The 18,586-nt window shown below is 41.9% G+C and overlaps 1 long non-coding RNA gene across 2 annotated transcripts; it reads right to left on the bottom strand.

Annotated features, from left to right (window-relative positions):
• Positions 1 to 6,242: 6,242 nt before the first annotated feature.
• LOC146673251 (uncharacterized) lies at positions 6,243 to 18,517 on the bottom strand. Of its 2 annotated transcripts, XR_014910487.1 has the most exons (5): positions 18,193 to 18,517; positions 17,905 to 17,991; positions 17,136 to 17,204; positions 9,199 to 9,451; positions 6,243 to 6,938 (listed from the first exon to the last, which is right to left on the bottom strand). It is a non-coding gene; the product is annotated as an uncharacterized LOC146673251 (long non-coding RNA). The 2 variants fall into 2 exon arrangements; XR_014910486.1 differs by lacking the exon at positions 9,199 to 9,451 and having other exon boundaries at positions 6,245 to 6,938; positions 18,193 to 18,511.
• Positions 18,518 to 18,586: the final 69 nt, after the last annotated feature.

Raw genomic sequence — 18,586 nt, 5'->3', positions numbered from 1 at the left:
TATTTAGTCAGCCACCGATTGTGCAAGTTCCCCCACTTAAAATGATGACAGAGGTCAGTAATTTGCACCAGAGGTACACTTCAACTGTGAGAGACAGAATGTGAAAAAAAAATCCATGAATCCACATGGTAGGATTTGTAAAGAATTTATTCGTAAATTAGGGTGGAAAATAAGTATTTGGTCACCTCAAACAAGGAAAATCTCTGGCTCTCACAGACCTGTAACGTCTTCTGTAAGAAGCTTTTCTGTCCCCCACTCGTTACCTGTATGAATGGCACCTGTTTGAACTCATCATCTGTATAAAAGACACCTGTCCACAGCCTCAAACAGTCAGACTCCAAACTCCGCCATGGCCAAGACCAAAGAGCTTTCGAAGGACACCAGGAAAAGTATTGTAGACCTGCACCAGACTGGGAAGAGTGAATCTACAATAGGCAAGCAGCTTGGTGTGAAAAAATCAACTGTGGGAGCAATCATCAGAAAATGGAAGACATACAAGACCACTGATAATCTCCCTGGATCTGGGGCTCCACGCAAGATCTCATCCCGTGGGGTCAAAATGATCATGAGAACGGTGAGCAAAGATCCCAGAACCACACGGGGGGACCTGGTGAATGACCTGCAGAGAGCTGGGACCAAAGTAACAAAGGTCACCATCAGTAACACACTACAACGGCAGGGAATCAAATCCCGCAGTGCCAGACGTGTTCCGCTGCTGAAGCCAGTGCATGTCCAGGCCCGTCTGAAGTTTGCCAGAGAGCACATGGATGATACAGCAGAGGATTGGGAGAATGTCATGTGGTCAGATGAAACCAAAGTAGAACTTTTTGGTATAAACTCAACTCGTCGTGTTTGGAGGAAGAAGAATACTGAGTTGCATCCCAAGAACACCATACCTACTGTGAAGCATGGGGGTGGAAACATCATGCTATGGGGCTGTTTTTCTGCCAAGGGGACAGGACGACTGATCCGTGTTAAGGACAGAATGAATGGGGCCATGTATGGTGAGATTTTGAGCCAAAACCTCCTTCCATCAGTGAGAACTTTGAAGATGAAACGAGGCTGGGTCTTCCAACATGACAATGATCCAAAACACACCGCCCGGGCAACAAAGGAGTGGCTCCGTAAGAAGCATTTGAAAGTCCTGGAGTGGCCTAGCCAGTCTCCAGACCTCAACCCCATAGAAAATCTGTGGCGGGAGTTGAAAGTCCGTGTTGCTCGGCGACAGCCCCAAAACATCACTGCTCTCGAGAAGATCTGCATGGAGGAATGGGCCAAAATACCAGCTACTGTGTGTGCAAACCTGGTAAAGACCTATAGTAAACGTTTGACCTCTGTTATTGCCAACAAAGGTTATGTTACAAAGTATTGAGTTGTATTTTTGTTATTGACCAAATACTTATTTTCCACCCTGATTTACGAATAAATTCTTTACAAATCCTACCATGTGGATTCATGGATTTTTTTTTCACATTCTGTCTCTCACAGTTGAAGTGTACCTCTGGTGCAAATTACTGACCTCTGTCATCATTTTAGGTGGGGGAACTTGCACAATCGGTGGCTGACTAAATACTTTTTTGCCCCACTATAAGTAATAGGGTTCCAACTCCCAGCAACAACAAAAATAAATAAATAAAAAATAGGGAACCACCCCTCACGCGCCACCTCATGATGCTTAATCGACGTAATCAACCTTAATTTGATGCAGTGTGAAAAAAAATGCACAGAAATCAATTATTTTTCAAGAAATATTAAATAGATTCAACATCTTTCTTCAACAAAATTGCAGACTGCACAGATGGTACCTTCCCAAAGTAAAAAGTACTATAGCTTACTAGGGTATATATATTAGACTTAATAGTTACTATATACAGTAATTGACTTCTATTCATTTTACATCAAATTAAAACTTTGGGTGTAAGATTTGGATAATTATTTATTAAAAGCTCGACATTTTAAATGAGAATAAGAAAGAAAAGTCTGTCTTTGTGCCCCCTTTTCCCTGTTCATGCCCTATCGGCCCCCCTAGCTAAACTTTGCTAGATCCGCCCCTGCACAGTTACAGCCGTCAGCTACGTAGAAAAAGATCCTGGTGTAGAAAGTAATATTAAATAAATTCTAACAACAGCTTATCAAGCTTAAACGTGCTGCTGTTGTTCAGCCGCTGGTTTCCTCTTTCTGGTGCAAAGTGGGCCAAAAACAAACAAGAGAGACAGACTCGCGACAGAAAAGCCGATCAGCTGATCAGTTTCACGATTGAAGTAGCAGCCGGAGAGCAAGAGGCAGTCGCTTGTTAAGCTTAACGTGGGAATGCTTTACAAACATTCAGAGATGGACTTACACACTTGCTTTACTTCTCTCGGGATAACTTTGTCGGAGATGAAATGCCAGGTTGCTAGCGAAGCTCCACATGCTATCCAGACCACCGACAGGTCCCGCATGCCACAGCCGCTCTATCACGTGATGCATACTGCTCCGACGTGCTAACGTTCTGATGTGAGTTACGGCGTGTTGCAAGTTTTGTGAGGTGCTTTCGTGATATTTAATGGATCGGATTACATTTTTTTAAATTTTCTCCGATATCCGATCCAGTAATTTAGGTCAGTATCGGACCGATACCGATACGTAATATCGGATCGGTCCATCTCTATTAAAAACTCTAAAATGATCTTCAAGGACTAAAATATTTGATTTTTCTCAAAAACGTGCTGTGGGCATGACGCTTTTAGAGCGTGTGTTTAAGATGCATTGTGATTAACATCTCACACATTCCAATAAAGCAGATGTTCCTGCATTGCAACAGCGCTTTGCAGATGTGTTCCCCCCCTGCCCGTGTGCACGACTCTCATGGAGCACCACTTTGAAACACAGCTGATTGGCAGATTCCCTTGTCTGCAGAGTCCAAAGACAAAAACGGCCTCCTCCACTCTGTGTGGTTCGTACCAATTCGTCACACTTCCGTTTGGCTTGTTGGAAGCCCCGGCCAGTTTTCAGCACTTCCTGTAGCGATAGCTGCGTCTTCACACTGCATATGCTGTTTCTTACCTGGATGATGTCATCATTCATAGTGATACCTCAGTGGAGCATGTGCAGTGGTTGGTCACGGTCCTGGATTCCCTGAGGCAGGCAGTGCTGATGGCAAACCCGAACAAGTGTGTGGTTGGAGGGAGGTACAGAATTTTTTGGTACAATTTTGAGACCCCATTTGGAGGCTGATTACACCACAGCGACGTGATGAAGGCTGTCCCAATTCCAAATGCGGCCGGAAATGCGCACTTCATTTCCCCGGACTTGAAGGAGTCAGGTGTATCATTCGTGGACTACAGGAGGAATGCTGACCCACATCCACCCATCCACATTAAGGGGACGGCTGTGGAGCGTGTGAGCAGCTTCAAGTTCCTGGGAGTCCACATCTCCGAGGATCTCACCTGGACGACCAACTGCTCCAAGCTGGTCAAGAAGGCTCACAGGCGCCTCGTCTTCTTGAGGACTCTGAGGAAGAACCACCTGTCCTCAGACATCCTGGTGAACTTCTATCGCTGCACCATCGAGAGCATCCTGACCAACTGTATAACAGTCTGGTATGGGAACTGCTCTGCCTCAGACCGGAAGGCGTTGCAGAGGGTCGTGAAAACTGCCCAGCGCATCGCCGGAGCACCACTTCCTGCCATAAAAGACATCTACAGGAAGCGGTGTCTGAAAAGGGCTGGGAAAATCATCAAAGACCCCAGTCACCCATCACATGGACTCTTCACCCTCCTGCCCTCTGGGAGGCGCTACAGGAGCCTCCGGACTAAGACCACCAGGTACCGGAACAGCTTCTTCCCCACAGCTGTCAGACTCCTGAACTCTGCCTCCTGACATCTGACCCACGTTAACACATGGACTGAACATACACACACACAATGGACAACTGTACCCTCAAACACACAATAATAACATGGAGTGAACCACTACTCACAACCACTAGCACTTTATATAGCCTCTGTAGGAATTATATCTCACTTATCTTAACTGCACTACTGTATAGCTCTGTGTAAATAATCATTGTGTACATTCGATAATTTTTAACCCTACAACTGTTTGCAGCTTGCATAGTTCCCATTTCTGTATAGCTGTATATCTCAGATTTCTGTAAAGTTGTTTATTTCATATTCTGTATAGTTTTTCATATTTATATCCTGTTCATAGCCTGTACATAGCTTGTACTCACTACAGCCTGTACATACTTATAGTTATAGAATATTTACAACATACTTCATACCGTGTACATTATAACATACCATAATAGACCCATTTCTGTAATATACTCACATATCTATAAAGTTGAATTCTATTCTATTCATTCGTGGCGCAACATATCCCAGAATTCATAGCGCAGCCTTTACTGTGGCTAATAAAAAAAAGGCAGATGGCAGAAGCGTGGTGGCTGAAGAGTAAACTTTTGAGTATTGAATTTTTCAACCTCATCAGTTAACGCTGTCCATGCAGATATTATAGATTTGTAAATGATTAGCTAACAATCTTGTCAACACAAAGTTCTTTATTGACAGGCAGTGGGGAGAGGGGACACCTGGGCAGTGTATTTACTGCATATAATGTGTTATCAACCTTTTCATCTTTTCTCATTACCCACAGCTACCTCCACTTCTGTTGGGCTTAGGCTACTCACTAGGGCTGGGTATCATCACTGATTTCTATAATTGATTTGATTAATTTCAATTTTGACTCAGTAAGTGTTTCAAAGTAACTGAGGATAAAACACAAAACAACAGCAAGCTAATCATTTTTCAATTTGGCATAATTTAAAAAAAAAGTATTAAGCAGAAAAAATATAGCTTTCTTTAGGCCGGAGAGGAACAAAAGCTGCAGCTCAGAATCGGTGAGATGTTGACTTTCTGCTCCGACGGCGTGTCCGCGTTCATGTCGTCGGGTGAGAAACACGACATGTCACTGATGCATCGGGTCCGTGCTTTGTGTTCATGTCTTTGTGTGGAATCTGTTCACCTGGGGCCTGTTCTTCGTACCTCGCTAAGTAAGTTAGCCGGATTTGACTGTTGACGATTTCGCGTGATCCTGGATCGTTCGGTTCTTCGAAGCCCATCCGGGACTTGCTGTCATAGCAACAGAGCCGTAAGCGTAAACCTGCTCGGGAGCAGGTTTACTTTATGTAAACAGGATTAGATCGCGGCCACTCAGGTATTTCCGCTTCATGTATACGAAAGCAACAGCGATATTTTACCACTGTTGTACCATAAATAAATAACATCAATGTAACTAAAGATAATGCAGCACTTGATCCTTTTATTGATGTCACACAGATACATACAGGTCATTTCCTAAAAAAGGGAAATGTACTATTAACATTCTATTACATGTATGTGATTATTACAGATGTAATTCATATTTCAGAGTAGTAATTGTAAATTACTTCGTGTAATCAAGATGGGAGACCACGGCTATAAAAGCGAAGGTGGATTTGGGAAGCCTGTTGCAGCCATGTCCGGTCCGTATACGCGAGCCACCCATTGCGGAAGGTGCAAGATTGATAAGGAGAGTCCTCAGAATCCAGCGTATATTGCGGGATAGACAGGATCCTTTAGCTCAGCGCGACAGTGTGCTCATAGAGAGATATCGATTTTCCCGTGAGGGTATTATTCACTTAACCAACTTGTTGACGAGGGGGTGCAGGACCACCACCTGTCTTTTTTTGCTCTGTCCTTTTCTTGGTTGCTGTTATGAACAAACAAACAGATTATTTCAGGGTCTCTGTCCAAGAGACGAAAAGCAATATAAGTGATCAATATTACCATTCTGTAGAATATTCTTATATTTCACTTTTACTTGTTCCCATGTTCTAGTGGGTCCTGTTGTGGCTCTAATGTGAAAGGGGATATAATATAACATAACATAATATAATGTAATATAATATTGGATAATATGGTGTGATATGATAAATCTACCCTACCACCTACTGGTGTTGGCCAGAGGGGCCGATGGCGCAATATGGCAGCCTGGCTTCTGTCAGTCTGTCCCAGGGCAGCTGTGACAGCTACCAGTGTGTGAATGTGAGAGTGACTGAATAGTGGCATTGTAAAACGCTTTGGGTGCCTTGAAGAGCGCTATATAGATCCACTCCATTATTATTGTTATTATTAAATTACTTACGAGTTTAATTTGTCAGCAACTTTCTGCCAGCCCTCTCTCCTTGCTTTTGCAGCCTTTGCAGTGTTCCCTTGCGTTTTAATTAGACTCTGAAACTCCTAAAATCCCTCACTCAAGAGTTCTTGCTCTGCTGCCGAAGAATACCGAGCGCGCTCCTTCGACATTTTCGCCGACCAATCAAAGGGTTGCCGATCAATGTTTCTACTATCGATGCGTAGCCCCTGTTGGGCCACCCAGTGATCTCACATTACTTCATCCAGCTGTACTAATCGTCAACAACAGGTGTGTTCGGGGAACCGGAATAGCGAGCTCAGAGTTAGCGCGATGATTTGATCTTGGATGTGTCATTTGATCTTGGATGTAGTAAGCGACGTACGAAGAACGGGCCCCTGCTCTCATTTATTGTTTGTTTGGTGGTCATTGTAATAGTTTTGTGAGCGCCTGGCGTTTCTGGCAAAATACATAGAATAAATGACTGAATGAATAAATGGAGCTGCTGCAGAAAAAGCACGATCTCCTCTAAGTTTATGCTCAGTCCTGGGTACATTCAGGAACAGCTGATCAGCTGATCTGAGAGACGTGGGCGCTTCATAGATACAGAGAAAAACCCAACAATCATATGACCCCCTATGAGCAAGCACTTTGGCGACAGTGGGAAGGAAAAACTCCTTTTTGACAGGAAGAAACCTCCGGCAGAACCAGGCTCAGGGAGGGGCGGGGCCATCTGCTGCGACCGGTTGGGGTGAGAGAAGGAAGGCAGGATAAAAGACATGCTGTGGAAGAGAGACAGAGGTTAACAGATATGATTCAATGCAGAGAGGTCTATTAACACATAGTGAGTGAGAAAGGTGACTGGAAAGGAAAAACTCATCATCATGGGAATCCCCGGCAGCCTACATCTATTGAAGCATAACTAAGGGAGGATTCAGGGTCACCTGGTCCAGCCCTAACTATATGCTTTAGCAAAAAGGAAAGTTTTAAGCCTAATCTTAAAAGTAGAGATAGTGTCTGTCTCCCAAATCCAAACTGGAAGCTGGTTCCACAGAAGAGGGGCCTGAACACTGAAGGCTCTGCCTCCCACCAGTGTGTGAATGTGTGTGTGAATGGGTGGATGACTGGATATGTAAAGTGCTTTGGGGTCCTTAGGGACTAGTAAAGCGCTATATAAATACAGGCCATTTGCCATTTACCATTCTACTTTTAAATACTCTAGGAAAAACAAGTAGTTCTGCAGAGCGAGAGCGAAGTGCTCTAATAGGGTGATATGGTACTACAAGGTCATTAAGATAAGATGGGGCCTGATTATTTAAGACCTTGTATGTGAGGAGCAGGATTTTGAATTCAATTCTGGATTTAACAGGAAGGCAATGAAGGGAAGCCAAAACAGAAGAAATCTCTCTCTTTCTAGTCCCTGTCAGGACTCTTGCTGCAGCATTTTGGATTAGTTGAAGACTTTTCAGTGAGTTTTTTGGACATCCTTATAATAATGAATTCTAGTAGTCCAGCCTGGAAGTAATAAATGCATGAACTAGTTTTTCAGCATCACTCTGAGACAGGATATTTCTAATTTTAGAGATGTTGCGCAAATGGAAGAAAGCAGTCTTACATATTTGTTTAATATGTGCGTTGAAGGACATGTCCTGGTCAAAAGTTACTCCAAGGTTCATCACAATGTTACTGGAGGCCAAGGTAATGCCATCCAGCGTAAGAATCTGTGTTGTGGCCATTTTTGTTGAATGCTTTTGGAAAGTGATTGGTTTATTAGTTTATGGACCATCCCATTAATTAAGAGATTAAGAGCACCCGGGATGGGTGTGGTAAAGAGGTTTTTGTTTTGTTTGCCAAATGTCAGATGGGAGGACGGGAGGGTTAAAAAATGATTTTTTGACCACTTTTGAATTGTTAAAGAAAGTTAAGTTAACTTTCGTTTAAGTTTTAAGAAGTTATTTGGCTGATTTCTGTTTGTATTTTTTTTTTCCTGAAATAAACGGCATATGATTTTTAAACAATGAGTCAGAAGTGCGTTCCAAAACAAACCTCCCGTTGCCACCCACGGCCTTTCCTTGGATTTTTTTTGTTTGGAAAGTAAAAGGCCGCGACATTTAAGTCAAAAAATCATTTTGACTCGCTTGGATGTCAACTTGGAAGATGGGAAAACTTGCATGAATTGGACTTGGAAGATTGGATCTTCGCAGAATGGACTGAAAAAATGACGCAAAGTTCGTGAGTAAATGCGAAACTTTGTTTGGATCAACCGAGATGCTGAGCTGCAACATGAAACATTTGTATTAAACAATTATCTTTTGGACCTTGTGAAACGAATTTTCTGGTTAAAATGGAGGAACAAGAAAGAGAGCTTTTTAATTTAATTAAAAAACGCAGAGCGAAGCTTGGCGTTCTGACAAGAAAACGAAATGACATTAATGCTCTCATTGATGCTGGAGAATCAAAAGCCTCCATAGATGAACACATGAGAACATTTAATGATTATTTGGGAGAGTTTATGGACTCACCGACTTCAGTTCAAAAATTGCTGAACGATGACGAAAAAGAAACAGATCACAGCGATTGGTATGAACCTAAGCTGATCAGTTTTAAAGACTTTCTGCATGAAATCGACACTTGGTTAACTGCAGACCCTGATCCACAAAAGGATGAAGTTGCAGCCTCTAATGTTGAATCAAAGGTAGCATCTCATGACAGTGACATTGCGCCGCATGATAGTGTCTCACAAGTAGCGCAAGAAGCGAGCGACATGATTTCTGAACGAGTTGCTAAACCTGGCAGCAAGGGCTCTAGTAAAGCGCCCAGTAATGTTACTGCAGCCTTAAGTTTAAGGAGTAAAAGCTCACGTGCGGCTTCAATTGCGCTGATGGAAGCTGAAGTGGAAAGAGCCGCTTTAAAAGCGGAGGTGGACGCACTGCAAGAAAAACATGCACTCGAACTGGAAGAAGTTCAATTAAAAGCAAGAAAAGAAGCATTGGCTCTAAGAACTAAGTTGATTAAGGCTGATGCAAAAAGGCAAATTCTCACCTCTGCTCAGGATCGGCAGAGCCTTGCATCCAGGGCTGAGGTTGAATCAGAAGGCGGGATTACAGCGCCTTCTGGAACATCTACAGAGTTCATACCTGCTGCTACAGCTCGAAAGGCTCCAAGACCAAAGAAAACCCCTTTAGTTCATTCTCCTTTGCCAATGCCCCTAGAGACACATGCGCCTGCTGGGGTCAAACCAGAAGGGGAGAGCCCAAAGCCAATCTCTTCACAGGTTGATGTTCACAGCAGTGCCCTAATAGAGATTATGACAAAGCAAAATGAAATTACTCAGATGCTTGTAAACCAACAGAGGTTGTCACTGCTTCCAGCTATAGACATTCCTGTTTTTGGTGGTGATCCTTTGCGTTTTAGATCCTTTCTTAAGGCTTTTGAACAAGGAATAGAGACTAAAACTGATAATATGCAGGATAGGCTTTATTATTTAGAACAGTTTACTACAGGACAGCCCAGAATTTTAGTGAGAAGTTGTATGCACATGAGTCCACAGACAGCTTATGTTGAGGCAAAAAGGCAGCTTGAGTGGAACTTTGGTAACAGAGCAAAGATAACGTCTGCATTTATAGACAAGGCTCTTAACTGGTCAGTTTTAAAGTCTGACGATGCTTCAGCATTACGTGCTTACACATTCTTTCTAAGAAGCTGCTTCAACACAATGGATGAAGCTGGGTTTCTTGATGAGCTGGAAAATTCAACCAATATGAGGATTCTTGTTTCAAAGTTGCCTTTTAGACTTCGTGATAAATGGCGACTAATAATCGTTGATATAACAGAAAAGTGCGATCGCAGAGCAGGGTTTAAAGATCTTCTTGATTTTCTTGAAAAGCAAACAAGAGCTGCATTAGATCCTGTTTTTGGAGAGAGTCAAAACACAAAAGAAAAGATAGCTTCAAAACCATCAAAGACACCGCTTAAAACTAAAAGCAGTAGCTTTGCTACTTCTGTAGCTGTAGTTTCAGAACAGATCAATGACAAACTCAAACCGGAACGGATTCAGATAAGCCATGAAGATAAAGGGTTAGATCAAACTCGGTGCTTGTTTTGTGACCAAACTCATTTTTTGGACGTATGTGACTTATTCAAACTAAAGGCCAACAAAGAAAAGGTGACATTCCTTAAGAGTAAAGGTTTATGCTTTGGTTGCTTACAGAGAGGCCACATGAGTAAAGCTTGTCCACATCGTTTGACGTGCCACACCTGTAACAAAAATCACCCTACTGTTCTCCACATAGACTCAAATGAACGGCAGTGGCAAGCAGCTAAAGCTGAATGTAAGGAATCATCAGTCTCAAATGCTCTTGTTTCTTTGAACTTTGGTAGCTATACTGGGGCCGGGGCTAATGAATGTGCCTTGTCAGTTGTTCCAGTAAAAGTGAAGTTGGAAAATGGGACGAAGGTTGTGGAGACGTACGCCTTTCTTGATCCCGGCAGCTCTGCAACGTTTTGCACTGAGGCGTTGATGATGCAGTTAAATGCATCTGGAAAAAAAGTGGAAATCATGTTAAAGACTATGGGTCAGGAAAGGCCAGTGAGTAGCTATAAACTTTTTGGTATGGAAGTAGCTGCTTTGAAACAGAATGAGTATTTGAGGTTGCCTGATGTGTACACTCAAAAGTTTATTCCTGTCACTAAAGAAAATATCCCTAAAGAAGAAAACTTAAGAAAATGGCCTTACTTAAAGGAGGTTGAGTTGACACCGATAAATGCTGGCATTGGGCTGCTTATTGGTGTGAATTCTCCCAAAGCGCTGGAACCTTGGAGAATCATTAACAGTGAGGGTAATGGACCCTATGCTGTGCTAACTCGTCTCGGTTGGGTTGTCAATGGGCCACTCAGTCAGGGTAGTGAAAGGGATGAGCATGATGCTAGTTTTGTCCAGGTAAACCGCATTTCTATAAGTAGTTTAGAGGAAATGCTGGTTAAGCAGTATAATCAAGATTTTGTGGAGAACCAGTGTAATGAGCGTGCAGAAATGTCTGTAGAAGATAAACAGTTCATGAACATAATGTCAGAGTCAGCTGTACTTAAGGATGGCCATTATTACTTGAAATTACCCTTTCGTAAACCTGAAGTAAGAATGCCAAACAACAAGCAGGTGGCTCAGCAGAGGGCGCAATATCTGCTAAAACGGTTTCAGAAGGATCAGTTATTCTTTGAAGAATACAAAGAATTCATGCACAATGTTAGTATGGAGGGACATTCAGAAATCATACCACAAGAACAGTTGAAGAATGAGGAAGGAAAGGTGTGGTATATACCTCATCATGGGGTCTACCACCCCCGCAAGAAAACACTGCGTGTTGTGTATGATTGTGCTTCAACATTTTCTGGAACATCACTGAACAAAGAGCTATTACAAGGCCCAGATCTGACTAGCACTTTATTAGGTGTGCTGATTCGCTTTCGGCAGGGTCCAATAGCACTTATGACAGACATTAAAGGGATGTTTCATCAGGTCAGAGTAGCTGAGGAACACGTAAACTTTTTACGTTTTCTCTGGTGGCCCGATGGTGACATCACAAAACAGCTGGTGGAACATAGAATGCTGGTCCACATTTTTGGTGCAGTATCCTCCCCCAGCTGTGCCACCTATGCACTACTAAAGACTGCTGATGACAACCAACATCTGTACCCAGAGGAGGTTATACATACAATCAGGCATAGTTTTTATGTAGATGACTGTCTTAAATCTGCTCAGTCTGTTGAGCAGGCCATCTCACTTTATCAGCAGCTTACTGAGGTGTGTGCCAAGGGGGGATTTAAGCTCAATAAGTGGGTATGTAGTGATCGCTCTGTCCTCTGTCAGATCCCGGAGGAAAATAGAGCCACAGGTGTAAAGATGCTGGACCTTAGTCGGGATCAGCTACCCACAGAAAGAGCTCTCGGTGTGCAATGGGATATTGAACGTGATGTTTTCACATTCAGTATTGTGAACAAGAACAAACCACTTACAAGACGTGGTATTCTGTCCAATGTCAGCTCCATTTATGACCCTTTGGGTTTCTTAGCTCCAGTCATTCTGCCTGCAAAACAAATTCTGCAACATCTATGTAAACTGAGGTTTGGCTGGGATGAGACAATACCAGCAGAAATGGCACAAACCTGGCAAAAATGGGTTGAGGATTTAGTTCTTCTTAACAAGTTTAGTATTGGTAGATGTGTCACACCCAAAGGATTTGGGGAGATAGAAAGTGCACAGCTGCATCACTTTTGCGATGCCAGTGAAACTGGATATGGTGCCGTATCATATCTTAGGCTATCTAATGGCAAGCAGGAAGTGTGTGTTTCCTTTATTATTGGTAAAGCAAGGGTGGCGCCGTTAAAACAAGTCACCATCCCACGTCTTGAGCTGGCTGCTGCAGTTTTAGCTGTGCGCTTAGACAAAATGCTATCAGTTGAACTTAATCTTAATCTGAGTGAGTCAGTCTTTTGGTCTGACAGCACAACTGTGCTACAGTACATTGCAAACACAACCATACGGTTCAAAACGTATGTAGCTAATAGAGTTTCCACCATTCATGCTTTGACAAAAGTTGAGCAGTGGAGGTACATCAGTTCAAAGCTGAATCCAGCCGATGCAGCCACAAGAGGAATGACAGTTGGCTGTTTCCTGAAATCGTCCACCTGGATCAGTGGTCCAGAATTTCTCAGTAAACCTGTTGGTCACTGGCCTGTAGGCATGAATTGTGTATCTGTCCATTTGGAAGCTGACCCAGAAATAAAAGGGGAGGGCCTGATGTGTGCAGCTGTGCTGAAAGAAGATGTGTGTCCCACTACTAAGCTGCTGTTGTACTTCTCCAGCTGGACAAAATTAAAAAGGTGTGTGGCATGGATCCTGAAAGTAAAAGAAAAACTTAAACTGCAAACAAGGAAAAGACAGAAGTTGCTGGGCACGCACTGTGGAAGTCAAATATGTGTTAAGCAAGAGGATAAATGGAACACTCTGCTCAAAACTGAGGATTTGTCCAAGGCTGAGGAAGCTATAGTGAGCTTTGTGCAGAGAAAACATTTTGCTGATGAAATGACTGCCCTAAACTCTGGCACTGTAAGTAAGTCAAGTCATCTGTATAAGCTTGATCCTGTAGTTGCTAATGGTGTCTTGAGAGTGGGTGGAAGACTGAGCAAAGCGGATTTACCTGAGGAAACAAAACATCCTGCAATTTTGCCAAAAGAAAGCAATGTTTCAAAGCTTATTCTTCAGTATATCCACGAAAAGATTGGTCACAGAGGAAGAAATCACATGCTTTCAACCCTTCGCCGTCAATACTGGATCCCTCATGCTAATTCAGCAGCTAGAAAAATAATCAAAGATTGTATAGTGTGTCAAAGACGACGGCAAAAGCCAGGTGAGCAGAAAATGTCTGATCTTCCTATTAACAGAATCTCAGCTGATCTTCCACCATTTACTTATGTTGGTGTTGATTATTTTGGACCAATAGAAGTAAAGAGAGGCAGGAGTCTTGTTAAGAGCCAAATCAAAAATAAAACTATGAAGACACTCATAGTCTTCATAGACAACTCTGTCGTTCAGCCACTAATTGGTGCTGCTCGGGTCAAAGTTGGGGCTGTATCAAGACACGAGGACTAAACCCCAATTCAACCAGACCCAGAACTGGGGGCCTGTTCTTCGTACCGCGCTAAGCGAGTTAGCTGGATTAGATTGTTGACGATTTCGCGTGATCCTGGATCGTTCGGTTCCCTGAAGCCCATCCGGGACTTGCTGTCATAGCAACAGAGCCGTAAGCGTAAACCTGCTGGGGAGCAGGTTTACTTTATGTAAACAGGATTAGATCGCGGCCACGCAGGTATGCCCGCGTCATTTATACGAAAGCAACAGCGATATTCCACCACTGTTTCACCATAAATAAATAACATCACTGTAACTAAAGATAATGCAGCACCTGATCCATTTATTGATGTCACACAGATACATACAGGTCATTTCCTAAAAAAGGGAAATGTACTATTAACATTCTATTACATGTATGTGATTATTACAGATGTAATTCATATTTCAGAGTAGTAATTGCAAATTACTTCGTGTAATCAAGATGAGAGACCACGGCTATAAAAGCGAAGGTGGATTTGGGAAGCCTGTCGCAGCCATGTCCTGTCCGTATACGCGAGCCACCCATTGCGGAAGGTGCAAGATTGATAAGGAGAGTCCTCAGAATTCAGCGTATATTGCGGGATAGACAGGATCCTTTAGCTCAGCGCGACAGTGTGCTCATTGAGAGATATCGATATTCCCGTGAGGGTATTATTTACTTAACCAACTTGTTGACGAGGGGGTGCAGGACCACCACCTGTCTTTATTTGCTCTGCCCTTTTCTTGGTTGCTGTTATGAACAAACAAACAGATTATTTCAGGGTCTCTTTCCAAGAGACGAAAAGCAATATAAGTGATAAATATTACCATTCTGTAGGATATTCTTATATTTCACTTTTACTTGTTCCCATGTTCTAGTGGGTCCTGTCGTGGCTCTAATGTGAAAGGGGATATAATATAACATATTATAATATAATATAATGTAATATAATATTGGATAATATAGTGTGATATGATAAATCTACCCTACCGCCTACTGGTGTTGGCCAGAGGGGCCGATGGCGCGATATGGCAGCCTGGCTTCTGTCAGTCTGCCCCAGGGCAGCTGTGGCTACACCTGTAGCTGCTTCCACCAGTGTGTGAATGTGAGAGTGAATGAATAGTGGCATTGTCATACGCTTTGGGTGCCTTGGAAAGCGCTATATAAACCCAATCCATTATTATTATTATTATTATTACATTACCTACGAGTTTGATTAGTCAGCAACTTTCTGCCAGCCCTCTCTCCTTGCTTTTGCAGCCTTTGCAGTGTTCTCTTGCGTTTTAATTAAACTCTGAAACTCCTGAAATCCCTCACTCAAGAGTTCTTGCTCTGCTGCCGGAAAATACCGAGCGCGCCCCTTCGACATTTTCGCCGACCAATCAGCGGGTTGCCGATCACTGTTTCTGCTATCGATGCGTATCCCCTTTTACGGCACCCAGTGATCGCACATTACTTCATCCAGCTGTACTAATCGTCAACAGCAGGTGTGTTCGGGGAACCGGATTAGCGCGCTCACGGTTAGCGCGATGGTTTGGCCTTGGATGTTTCATTTGATCTTGGATGTAGTGAGCGACGTACGAAGCACAGGGCCCTGATCTGGAATTAAAACTGGACTGCAACAGTTTAAAATCAGGACTACTTAGGATTTAACCAAGACAGAACCAGAATCAGAACTAGATGATAGTAGCACTAAAAATCATCATAGACCTGCACTGCACCTTTTTTTTAATTCTACCAAAGTCCACTATTTAGATTGAGAAAAGTTTATATAATTATTTAGCCTTGTTGTGCAGAACGTAATAAATATAGAATTTGAAAAATAACAAACCTAAAAAGAAACACTAGGTATGAGATACATGAGTACCTATGATACGGTGATACTTTTGGTAAACAACCATGTGACTACCATGTGTGTCTCACCTGCTCTTGTTCATCTCTCTCCCTCTCTGTTTCTCTCTCTCTCTCGCTGTTCCTCTCTCTCCCTCTTTGTTCTGACAATCAAGCCAAACACCAACATCATCAAATATACAGTTGAAACCAGATATTTACATACTCTTCAGATAGGAGAGGAGAGATGCATCAGTGCAAACTGTTTCATCCTTTAAACCTAAACTCTGTGAACAGTTGACTGTTCGATGTGCTAAAGAACAGAAAACATTATTTCCCATCAGACCATGAGCAACATTCAGGCATGTAACACAGTAACACTTTTAGTTTTTACATATTCAGCAGAAAGAGTTAGCTGTGTGCACTATAAAAAATTAAGAAGTGTAATTAATTTCTGCTTGGTTTCACATAAACTGTATTATTAAGGAAAAATAAGTGGGGCTCACCTCAAAATAATCAGTATAAGATCTGACTGGAGAGTTTTAGGCCAGAGCCAAACTTTTGGAACTGAAATAACAACTTTGAGCGGATCAGAGACTTGTTTTGATAACATCTCCCCCTAAAACAATAAACTGTCCTCACTATCACAACCACAGCAGGAACAAGACAGGATTCTGTGGTAGATTTTTTGCAATTTGTAGTAAATTGTGCACCACAGACTTTGTAATTTACATTTGTGTCACTCATTTAAATCTTCTTCTCCTGAAAATGAAACTCTTACAAACACATATGTCATAACTTCAGTCACAAACTGACACTGAGTCTCTTCAGTAAATCCAGCAGCTTTTTAACATCAAAAGATGTCTTTGAGCTGCTGCAGATAAGAGGCGGAGCCAGACATTTGAAACACCCGGGGCTTAGCCCAAAAGGATAGTATGCATGTGGGATTTTTTTTCCCTGGGGGGGGGTAGAAATGACTGAAAGATTAATTGGCTCTGTTTTGAGTTTTGTTCAAAAAAGAATGACTTCATATGGGGAAAAATATATATCACATGTGCAGAACACCTTAAACTAGTTTTTTAATTGAGCAGCAAGGCAGAACAAAATCAGGGCTGTATCAAGACACGAGGACTAAACCCCAATTCAACCAGACCAAGAACTGATCCAGAATTAAAACAGGACTACAACAGTTCAAAATCAGGACTACTTGGGACTTAACCAAGACAGAACCAGAATCAGAACTAGATGATAGTAGCACTAAAAATCATCATAGACCTGCACTACATTTATTTTTTAATTTTACCAAAGTACAATATTTAGATTGAGAAAAGTTTATATAATTATTTAGCCTTGTTGTGCAAACAAGCCTGCATAACTTAATAAATATAGAATTTGAAAAATAACAAACCTAAAAAGAAACACTAGGTATGAGATACATGAGTACCTATGATACGGTGATACTTTTGGTAAACAACCATTTGACTAACATGTGTGTCTCACCTGCTCTTGTTCATCTCTGTTCTGTCCTCATTCTCCATCTCCCTCTCTGTTCCTCTCTCTCTCTTTGTGCTGACAATCATCAAATATACAGATATTTACAAACTCTTCAGATAAAAACACAAACACTTTTTAATTGTAACATCAAATCAGACCAAATGTTTATTTTTTTTAGATTGATAAATATAAAAAACATATTTGTTAACTTTAAGAGTAAAGAGAGAAATCGTCTGTATTTCTTAATTGCAAATGGCACCAAATTGTATTCAAAATTGAGCCACACTTATGGAGCTCCATAGTTCTTTTCCTGGTGTTTTGGTTGACATCTCTTGATTTTCCCATGTCACAGAAACAGGCTCTGTGTTTTGCCTTATATGCATCCACAGCTGTGCCACCTGTTTACTCACATGGACTCTACTAACCTATCAGAAGCTTCTTCAGCTCAGAATGGAATCGTCTGGAGTTTTCTTATTAATTAACAATAAACTTAGTGTACATGTACTCCTAAATTTGATGAAAGTGATAAAAAACAGAAAGCTCTGTCTCTCTTTATTGTGACATTTAACTAATTCAAAAGATATTTCAATATTTATCTAAAACAAAAGTTTACTCTAAATTGATGTTGTGCAGTAAAAATGTTTTATGTTTTCTCCCTAAAGTGTAAATATCTGGTTACAAATGTGAATATCCTGCTGTGTACTGAAATCCCTCTTGTTTTGCATACAAATATACTGAACAACATACAAAGCATAATATATAAAATAACATTTACCTGAGTTTTTCTTTGAAAGAACCCTCTAATGTCCATTCTTATATTTCAGTACATAACTGAAACCGATTTAGTCGGGGAGGGTAAGAACTGAAAATATGAAATAAACACACGTAAGCTAAGAATCTCTAAAAAAAATAGCATTTGTTCGGCTTTTCATTTCGCCATTTGTTGATTCACTTGAAGAGCAAGTAACGTAATATTGGTCAAGTGATCAGTTTGATATCAATCTTTCGTGATGCACCGTCATATTTACATTATTTGTACGGTACGAATGATTTGCTTTGGTACCTGGTCAAACTTAAGCTCTCCTTAGTATGGCTGGCTCCGTCTCTCCAACAGCGCACTGACGGGCAGCAGCTGCCCCGCCCCCTCGCTCAGTCGCTTAGTGCCTGAGCTTGGATCATACCAATATCAGGGGGGGATTCACGCACAGTCGTAAATTCCCACAGTGTGCACTATGTGCTTCGAATATTGTGTGTACTTTTTGTTTTATACAGTTGTCAGCCAGGCATCTAACTATGAAAAAATTGCACTCCAAAATACCCCGGGCTTCTGACAAAACAACCCGGGCTTAAGCCCAGTAAGCCACCCCCACGCTCCGCCCCTGCTGCAGATGTTAGTAAATCTGACCCTAAAGGTTCATTCTTCTTTAAAATTCAAACTTTGTAATGAAAGGATATTT

This window comes from Rhamphochromis longiceps, linkage group LG3 (assembly GCF_057381845.1).
Source record: "Rhamphochromis longiceps isolate RC_006_pf linkage group LG3, R_longiceps_female_GT1.1, whole genome shotgun sequence".
Classification (NCBI taxonomy): Eukaryota; Metazoa; Chordata; class Actinopteri; order Cichliformes; family Cichlidae; genus Rhamphochromis; species Rhamphochromis longiceps.
The sequence above is the reverse complement of the archived record's forward strand: the minus strand, read 5'-3'. Positions and strand labels throughout refer to the sequence as shown.